This window comes from Chelonia mydas, chromosome 14 (genome assembly GCF_015237465.2).
Source record: "Chelonia mydas isolate rCheMyd1 chromosome 14, rCheMyd1.pri.v2, whole genome shotgun sequence".
Taxonomy (NCBI): Eukaryota; Metazoa; Chordata; order Testudines; family Cheloniidae; genus Chelonia; species Chelonia mydas.
In genome coordinates, this window is record NC_051254.2 from 23228840 (window position 1) to 23237950 (window position 9111).

The following is a 9111-nucleotide window of genomic DNA, read 5'->3' on the forward strand; positions in this document are numbered from 1 at the left end:
ACTTACATTTCTTACTAGTGAAATGTCGATGGACCGCGGACGTCAGTTGGTGGGATTGAACCTGGGGCCTCTGGAGTTTAGTGCATGAGCCTCTACCACATGAGCTAAAAGCCATATGGCTGTTAGCTACGGCTGTAGAGCAGATTTATAATCTCAAACCAATCCAATCCCTCTCTCTCACTCACTCACACCACACCCAGGAGGTGTGTGGGTTACACTAGCACAGAACCACATATTTAATAATTAGGTTTTTATCAAATTAATGTCAAAAGTTTAAGAAAAGTGAATGTGTTTAAAAAATGCAAGACCATAAACAACTACATTGACTACGTAAGGTTCTTTCCAACAAACAATACACAAGATACCGTAAATGAATGCATTTTTCCCTATAGCAAACACAGCGTGTTTGTGTAACATTACAGATAAAGGGAATTGTTTTATCTGTTATTGTAGTGGTACTTAAGGCTGTATATGAGAGATTAAGCAGCCTGAGGCATGGATTACATTTTTAGTGGATAAAATTTTCAAGAGTGCCTATGGTGCAGACCTTCAAAAGTACTTAGACACCTAATTCAATAGGACTTAGGTTCCTAGTTGCTTTTGACAGCACCACTAGGCCCCTAGCTACATCTTTAGATGCCTAAATAGCTTTGAAAATCTGGTTCCAAGTGCTAAAACGCTTTTGAAAATGGGACATAGGTTCCTAAGTCACTGAGGCATTTTTGAATATTTTACTCTAGATCACCTCATTTCACTTCTTGGAATCCTGGGGGGTGGGAGGGGGAAATGTGCAGATTGGGTTTTTCAAATGGTGATTTATGAAGAACCTTAGCTTTAATTCCCTTCATTTTAAAGCACTGGGCTTGGGGTGCTATAAGCAGCCCTGGTTACAATGTAACGTCGTCTTTTCTAAGTCATTCAAACTATTTATTTCAAGAAATCCCTCAGCTGTTCTTGACACAGAGCCCCCGAGGTCACCCCAGCTACAGTGCACCCGGAGATGCCAGTTGTCCTCTTGACCTCCCCACGCTGTCCCTCCTGGCAGCAGGTGGCAAGCTGCACGGGGCTCGGGGCAGTGCTGCCTGCTCGATGTGGTAGACACAGATGCCTGGATGCAGGAGAGATGCGGAGAGCAGCACAGCCGCCCCCTGCTCCATGTGAATATGTGAGGCAGGCACACAGCCAGTGCACCATAGCAGCACAGTGCCATGCCTAACATTCAGAGGTACACACAGATGCAAGCTATAGCATACGAGTTTGATGGGGATGAATTTGAGTTCTATGGGGCATCTTTTGGGGCTGCGCTAATTTATGCAAGCTAGTCACAACCCCCACAGGGCCTTTCCACTTGCCAGGAATCACGAGAGCAGAGCAGCTCTCTGGCCCCTATCCATACCCTCTGACATGCCCCTGGGGCAATCTTCAGCTTCTTGGTTTGAGCACCTTTACTGCCCCTTTGCACTACAAGAACCACTTCTTTTACCGGTGTAAGGAAGAGGAGAAGCAGACAAAGCCTTGTCATGGCTCCTCGGGTAGTATCTAACAGTCAGTGCCTCACTTGGCTGCTCTCTACCACCTGTGCCAGGTTCAGTAAATCTAGGCACACACCTCTTGCCTTTTTGTTTATAGATTTTGGATCCTTTTGTCACTCTGGTGTCCAGACTCCTTACTAACCAGCCAGACCTGAGCTCAGGCACTGAATGAAATGCAAGGGGTCATGGCCTAGGGTAGCATCCTAGGAAATGTCTCATTCACACACCAGGAAGCCCCCAGACACATTGGCATGGGAGGTGCATTTTGAATCCACTGGACGTGCGCCCGTGGGGCCCTCACTGCTCAATAACTGGGACCCACTCAGTGCAGCGCTCTGTCCCCGCTAGTGGCGGTGGGCTCACAGACAGGTTGGTCAGCTGGCTACAGCCTCTCCTAACGGAACTGGATCTTGCAGCTCGGGCAGTAGAGGTTTGTGCTTTCAGAACTAGAGGCCTCAGGCTCCACTCCCAACCAAAGGTGCTGGGCTACGTGACCTTCAGAAGGCACTCATCCTCAGGGAGAGGGGGAAATGGTCATCAGGGCTTTGGGAAGAGAATCTGCCTGGAAGTTAATTTCCCTCGGATTCCATAGGGAAATCCCCACTGACACATTAGGATTAGGAAGTACTTCCAGCCAGTCAGCAAATAGCTGCTCCCAACTGCAGGGAGACAGGAAACATCTGGATTATCATAGATGGCAAGCCCTCTAGAAACACAGGATGCAATCATCAAACAAGATATTTCCTCTCTCTTCCTGCTGGCAGGGATACAGCGTGCCACTGGCCCTGGGGCCAGCACAGAGTTCTGGGAACGTGGCACGGCATGCTCGTTTCACCAGGATTTGCCATGAGGATCAGCACAAACCTCAGTCAAAACCCAACAGACCCGATGGCCTCCTGCCTTACAACTCATGTGCTACACACACCTGTCCCAAGTGGGTGTAAAATGGCCACCCGGTCAGAATTCTCCACTCACTCGCACCACAGGGGTGACATTGCACATCCACTTCACACTCATGCTGTGTCAGTGTCATGGCTGCACAAACTCCAAGGCAAGGGAGAATCAGGCCCAGTGGGTTAATTCTGACCTAGCGGTGATTCAGGATCCAATTCTGTGTGGTGCTGAGCATCTCCTGTTATATTCTGAGTGCCCTGGACTCCGGATTTGAGAGAGCGCCGAATTTTGCAGGGTTGGGCCCTAGCGTCATCGCTGTCTATAGGGGGCCTGGTGGCCAACATGGGTGTTGCTACTCCAGAATGACAGATGTCCACATCACAAGAGCCCACTTCCACCTGCCTTAGCAATCTCAGCAACGACGCCAAGTAATTGAACGGACCATGGCAAATGAACTCCTCCTCTCCCTTAGGGGCAGCAAGTCCAGTGCAGGGTGCATGTCTCTCCCCCATTAGTGCCCATATTGTACCTCTTCGGAGGACAAATAACTCCAATTTCCAGGGCTGCTAGCGTGACAGCCTCTTAACAATGGAAAAAGAAGGAGGGGAAAAAGCAAATTTACCTTGAAAAGTTAATGTCATAATTGATTCCAGCAATCAGTAACTTTTAATGATCTGCTTTGCCCAAGACAGTACTCAATAGCTAATGCACATGCCTTTGTGCCAGGATATTAGAACAAATTGACTAATGCCAAGATACTAGATCAAACACAGCAAACACCCATAGAAATTCTCATGTCAGGTACCGTAATTCTCTACATATATGGTTATAAAGCAGAGTGCCTGGGTGACACACCCTCAGATCACCGGAGCCCCGCTGTCCTCACCCTGGCTGTCGGGGTGCCCCAGCCCCGCTGCTGTCCCAGGGAAGGGCAGGGAAGTGGGGCAGGGAGTGTCTCTTTTTAGCAACAAACTCAGATGGGTGCGTTGACAGGGCTGCAGGCCCTGCTGGAGGCCGGAGCTGGGACCGGGTGGGTTTGGCAGTGCCGTGAAAGCCAGTCCGCGTGTGGGATCCGAAAGGATCCATGTGCTGTGGTGTTGCTACAGCCCCCTCTTGCGGGTTTCATCCCTTGGGAAAAAAAGAAAAGGATGGTGAGAGGCAGCACAGCCCTTTTCTTTGCTCGTGTGAGACGGTCTAGTGGTTAGAGTATGGGACCAGCAGATCCTGAGACCTACTCCTGGCTCTGCCAACCCCCGTATGACACTGGGCAAGTCATTGCACTGCTCTGCTCTGTGCCTCCGTTTACCCTTCTGTAAGAGGGATAATTGTTTTAAATTCAGTGGGGTGTTTTGAAAGTTAATTAATTGGGGCTTGTTCTGCTGCCTCACTGCACATCTAACTCCCCTGATTTCAAAGGACCCCACTCTTTGCAGAGCCTGTGCTGCTCCCCCCGTGCGCAAGGGCTGGAAACCTGATGCCCAGGTGGGAGCTCTTCCAGAGTAGGGGGCGGGGGCACCCTGACTAGTGGGGAGCTGGTATTGTGGCCCTGCACCACCCTTCCCATCCCCCAGGGCAGGGAAAGCATAGGGGTGTCTCTATGCTCTGGCCAGGCCCATCAGCTGTACCAGCCCTCAGGCAGCTCTGACTCGCACCAGGAACCCAACCAGCCCTGTTCAGCCTCTCCCACTCCCCAGGTATTTCGAGATGCAGCACAGCCGGGACCCTTGACTCAGGCCCAGCAGCAATAAGGAAGCACAATCAGGTTACAAAGCTGGTTGAGTGTAGGGTTGCCAACTTTCTAATCGCACAAACTGAACACCCTAGCCCCGCCCGTGCCCCAAGGCCCTGCCCCTGCCCCACGGCTCCACCCCTGCTCACTACATTTCCCCTCCCTCGGTGGCTCACTCTCTCCCACCCTCACTCACTTTCACTGGTTGGGGCAGGGGTTGGGGTTCAGGAGGGGTATCGGGCTATGACTGGGGGGTGTGGGCTCTGGCATGGGGCCAGAAATGAGGGGTTCAGGGTGTGGGAGGGGGCTCTGGGTTGGGGCAGGGGGTTGGGGTGCAGGACGGAGTGAGAGCTCCAGCTGGGGGTGTGGGCTTGGAGTGGGGCTAGGGATGTGACGTTTGGGGTGCAGGAGGGGGCTCCGGGTTGGGGGGGGCTCAGGGCTGGGGCAAGGGATTGGGGCACGGGTTTTACTTCAGGTAGCTCCCAATCAGCGGTGCAGCGGGGCTAAGGCAGGCTAGTCCCTACCTGTCCTGGCTCCGTGCTGCGCCCTGGAAGCAGCCAGCGGGTCCACTCTCGCCCGCCAGCACCGCCCCAGCTCCCATTGGCTGTGGTTCCTGGCCAATGGGAGTGCAGAGCTGGTGGTCCGGGCAGGGGCAGCGCGTAGAGCCCCGTGCCCCCCGCCTAGGAGCCAGACCTGCTAGCTGCTTCCGGGGCACAGCACGGTGCCAGGACAGGTAGGGACTAGCCTGCCTTGGACCCGCTGCACCAGCAACCAGACTTTTAGTGGCCCAGTCAGCAGTGCTGACCGGAGCCACCAGAGTCCCTTTTTGACCAGGCGTTCTGGTCGAACAGCGGACACCCAACCCTAGTTGAGTTCCTTGGGTGAAGGCTGTGATCCATAGGGGACCACTGCAATAACACTGTGGGCTTATTTAATACCATTCATAGGGTTGCCAGATGCCCAGTTTTCAACTGGAAAGTCCAGTCGTAAAAGGGACCTGACAGTGTCCGGTCAGACATACTGACTGGACACCAGAAGTCTCATTATCGCAGGTTGGGGAAGGTGTTGGGTCATCAACCCACACCATCCCATGCTCAGCTGGGGCCGCCTGCTACCTGCAGGCAGGCTCCGCGTCAGGCTGCAGCTCCCATTCCAGCCCTGGAGGAGAGGGAGCCCAGCAAGGGGGGCATGGGGGGGGGGGGGGGAAGGGTGGGAGTGGAGAGGATCCAGGGAGGGGGAAGGGGGGAGATGAGCAAGTGGGGGTGGGGCTTCAAGGGAAGAGGCCGAGCAGGCAATGGGGCCAGAGGTGGAGCAGAGCGTCTGGTTTTCAAAAAGAAGTCGTACCGTAACACAACTGCCTACAGGCTGGTCTACATTACAGAGGTAGTTGGATCCCCTGGGTACGCCTATCCAGCCCCACACCACCACTCACAAGTGCTCGCAGTGGTGCCAGCCTTTCCCATTACCACTGTGCTTGCCCTTGCTCTGAGTAAAGCTCAGCACCATGCCACTGAACCCCAGGGCACTCTGCACTGCTGCCCTGATTGCACAGGTTCTCCTGGGGTCCTGGAACCAGCCCCTCACTTCCTCCTCCAGGGGACAGGCTCAGCTGTACCATGGGAAGGGGCCTCTTGGGAGGTGCTGGAGGGAAACACTGGGCCTCCAGCAGCTCCCACTACAGAGCTTCCACACACAAGCAGCCAGCTCTGCAGGTGCATGAAGGCTGAACCCTGGCCCTGCCTCCCCCGCAACCCCATTGGGGGACCATGTGCCCTTGGCAGGATAGGAACATATGCCAGATCCTCAAAGGAGGAGTTAGGAGCTTAAATACCTTTGAGGATCTGGGCCATAGCAGCCTTGCCATACCCCCAAATGTGTAACTGCTGTTCTGCCAGGCTCATAGATGGGCTCATTAAGGGGGAAGACCCCCACAGCACACCTGTGTCAACACAGGCAGTCTAGCCCTGATCTTCTCACCTTGCACTTAACCTTTGGCTGGAGGGCTTTCCCAGTGCTTTTGCTAATTGGCAGCTGATCATGACTTCCCTGGCCTCTGGCTCCTCCCATCAGCTGGAGGGAATCACACACAGTGCTGCTTTTTGTAACCTGCCCAGACAGCTGGCTTGGCTGTTTAGCTGCGATGGGCTTTGCTGGATTCATCAGAGCTCACCGGATGTGCTGTAAAATGCTGCTGCAAGGGGTCTCTGCCCTGTTAGGAGCCTAGCTCGGGCTGTAGATCTAACTCATGTCCTGTTCTCCAGGCTTGCTTTACAATTCCAACGTGAGTTTCACCTCGAAAGACCCTGCGATACGGTGCTGGGAGGCCTAGTGGGTAGTAGACCTGGCTTCCAGTCCCTTGCCTCTCTGTCAGGGCGGTAGAGGTGCCTGTTCCTGTCCCTCAATCAGGAATTTTCAGCTTTTCACCCATATCTGGGCCTCACCCCCTATGCTCCCCCCTCAGGCTCAGCCCTCTGTCTGGCCAGCAAAGAACTCCTCTCCCCTGCAGCCTGGCCACCACCCTTTGCCTGGGCTTTCGCCAGTCAGAGGGGCAGGGCTATCTGTGCCCACAATTGCCTTTTCATCCCTTTGAGCCCAGTGAGGTTGTATGCCTCTCAAAGAGCCCAGATTGCTCCTCATGTAGTGGCGCTGGAAAATTTTTAATAGTGGGGGTGCTGAAAGCCAGCCCCCCTCTGTCCATCCCCCCTCCCCAGAGCTGAGTCCAGGACCCTGGGCATGTGAGGCCAGTGACCAGGACCCCCTGCACCCTTAGTTCCTCTGCCTATGTCCACACGCACACAGCTTCTCCGGGGGAGGGAGCTACCACACAGAACCACCACACAGCGCCAGCAGGGGATGTTTTGGGGGACGATGTCCAAGCAAAGCTCTGTTTCGATGAAGAAATGCCCCAGTCTCTTCAGGGGCCAGGCACAGTGCACAAGATGGTGGATTCTTTAGGGCTCATCAGGGAGGCTCACACAGTGAACTCAGCGGTTGCATGCCCTGTTGTTGTAGCCGTTTGGGTCCCAGGATATCAGTGAGAGAAGGTCCATCAGTCCCCATCCTCAAAGGAAACCTGCACAACACATTCAAAAGACGAGCTTGGGAGCTTAAATTCATCGCTCTGCTAGACACTAAAAAAAAATTGTCTTAATAAAGACACTAGATTTATGGCTTATTACAGCAACCTGTAACCCACCCACACCCCTTTTGTCCTATGAGTACAGGAGTGTTAACAGGTCATTTCACCTTGAATGGTCCCATAGAATATGTGCTAACTTCTTATGCTCAATAATCTGTTTGATCTGGTATTTAGCTGTGACACTCCGGGTAAACTTCCCAGACCTGTAGAAGAGCTCTGTGGGGCTCCAAACCTGTCTCTCTCACCAACAGCAGCTGGTCCAATGAAAGCTATTACCTCACCCACCTTGTCTCTGGAAGTCAGTGGGTCAGCTTCAGAAGTGAGGCTAAATTGACATAATTTACAGGTTCTTCTGGTCTTCTCTAGGAGTATATTATACATTTTAGGCTCCCTGATACTCTCACGGTACCAGTAAGCAAGTATAAATAGGGCTAAAGCAGTGGTTCTCAACCAGGAGTATGTGTATCCCTGAGGGTACGCAGAGGTCGTCCAGGGGATACATCAACTCATCTAGATATTTGCCTAGTTTTACAAAAGGCTACAGAAAAAGCACTAGCGAAGTCAGTACAAACTAAAAGTTCATACGACAATGACATGTTTATACTGCTCTATAGACTGTACACCAAAACGTAAGTACAATATTTATATTCCAGTTGATTTATTTTATAATTATATGGTAAAAATGAGAAAGTCAGCAATTTGTCACTAATAGTGTGCTGTGATACTTTTGTATTTTTATGTCTGATTCTGTAAGTTTTAAGTGAGGTGAAACTTGAGGTACGCAAGACAAATCAGACTCCTGAAAGAGGTACAGTTGTCTGGAAAGGTTGAGAGCCACTGAGTTAAAGGGCTGTAACCTACACATTGCTTCTGGCTTTGGCCCAGGTGCCCTACCTCAGAAGGATGAAGGGGTGAGCAGACCATACTGGGATTTGTGATTTCCACAGAGCCCAAGTGCTTGACATTGGTGTAGAAGGATGGCCCAGGGGTTAGATGCTGTGGGAGACCTGGGTTCAATTCCCTCCTCTGCCCCAGGCTTCCTGTCTAAGTTTGGGCAAGTCCTTTGTGTGATGGCAGCACGTGTAGACCGACCTGAACCAGCTCAGGTAACAATAGAAGCAAAGCCTAAAGCAAGGCAGGCTGGTCCTCGGAGCTCCATCCAGAAGGCCAGGCTCTTCAAAGGGGACGAATTGAGAAACTAGCTGGCTTTAATCTCCAATTAACCCCCAACTGCTCTTGCTCGAGTTTCCTCTCGGCTCAGCTGTGTCCTACACAGGCGGAATGCAATGTATATATTTGGGTCAGACCCTTTAAATAGCCTGTGATTTATGGCGGAAGCAGAATTGTTTTGCCATCCCTGACAGGCAGGATGTCAGATCAATAAACTCTGTTTCCTTCAACATTCCTTTCTTCTCCACAGTTGATGCCACGATATTGCCTTGTTTTAGCTAGTTTACAAAACTCTGGAAGTCTTGGCTGGCTCTGCTGTTACCCTAAATACACTCTCAAGCCGCAGAGCCGCTTAAACAGATTCTGAGCCAGATGTTCATTCGAGCCCTCCTCTTGCCCTGCTTGAAGCTGCATTCCTCTTCTCCGACACCATATTCTTCTGTCTGCTGTCTTGTTATACCATTATGGTCCGGTCCCAGCCACGCTCCCATTGGCTTCACTAGGAAGCAGAATTGGGGGCGTGATGAGGATGTTCCTCTGAATCAAAATGCTACATCCAAACTTACCCAAACTGGAGAGTGCTGGAACTTCAGATCTGGATCCCAAATGCTGTGCCCTGGGCTCAACTGTCCTTCAGATATTTTCCC

At 52.2% G+C, this 9111-nt stretch overlaps 1 long non-coding RNA gene across 1 annotated transcript; it reads right to left on the minus strand.

Moving 5' to 3' along the window:
• Window positions 1-3128: 3128 nt before the first annotated feature.
• LOC122462827 lies at window positions 3129-6119 on the minus strand. The gene is made up of 2 exons (XR_006285652.1): window positions 5987-6119; window positions 3129-3554 (listed from the first exon to the last, which is right to left on the minus strand). It is a non-coding gene; the product is annotated as an uncharacterized LOC122462827 (long non-coding RNA).
• Between the last annotated feature and the right edge of the window lie 2992 nt (window positions 6120-9111).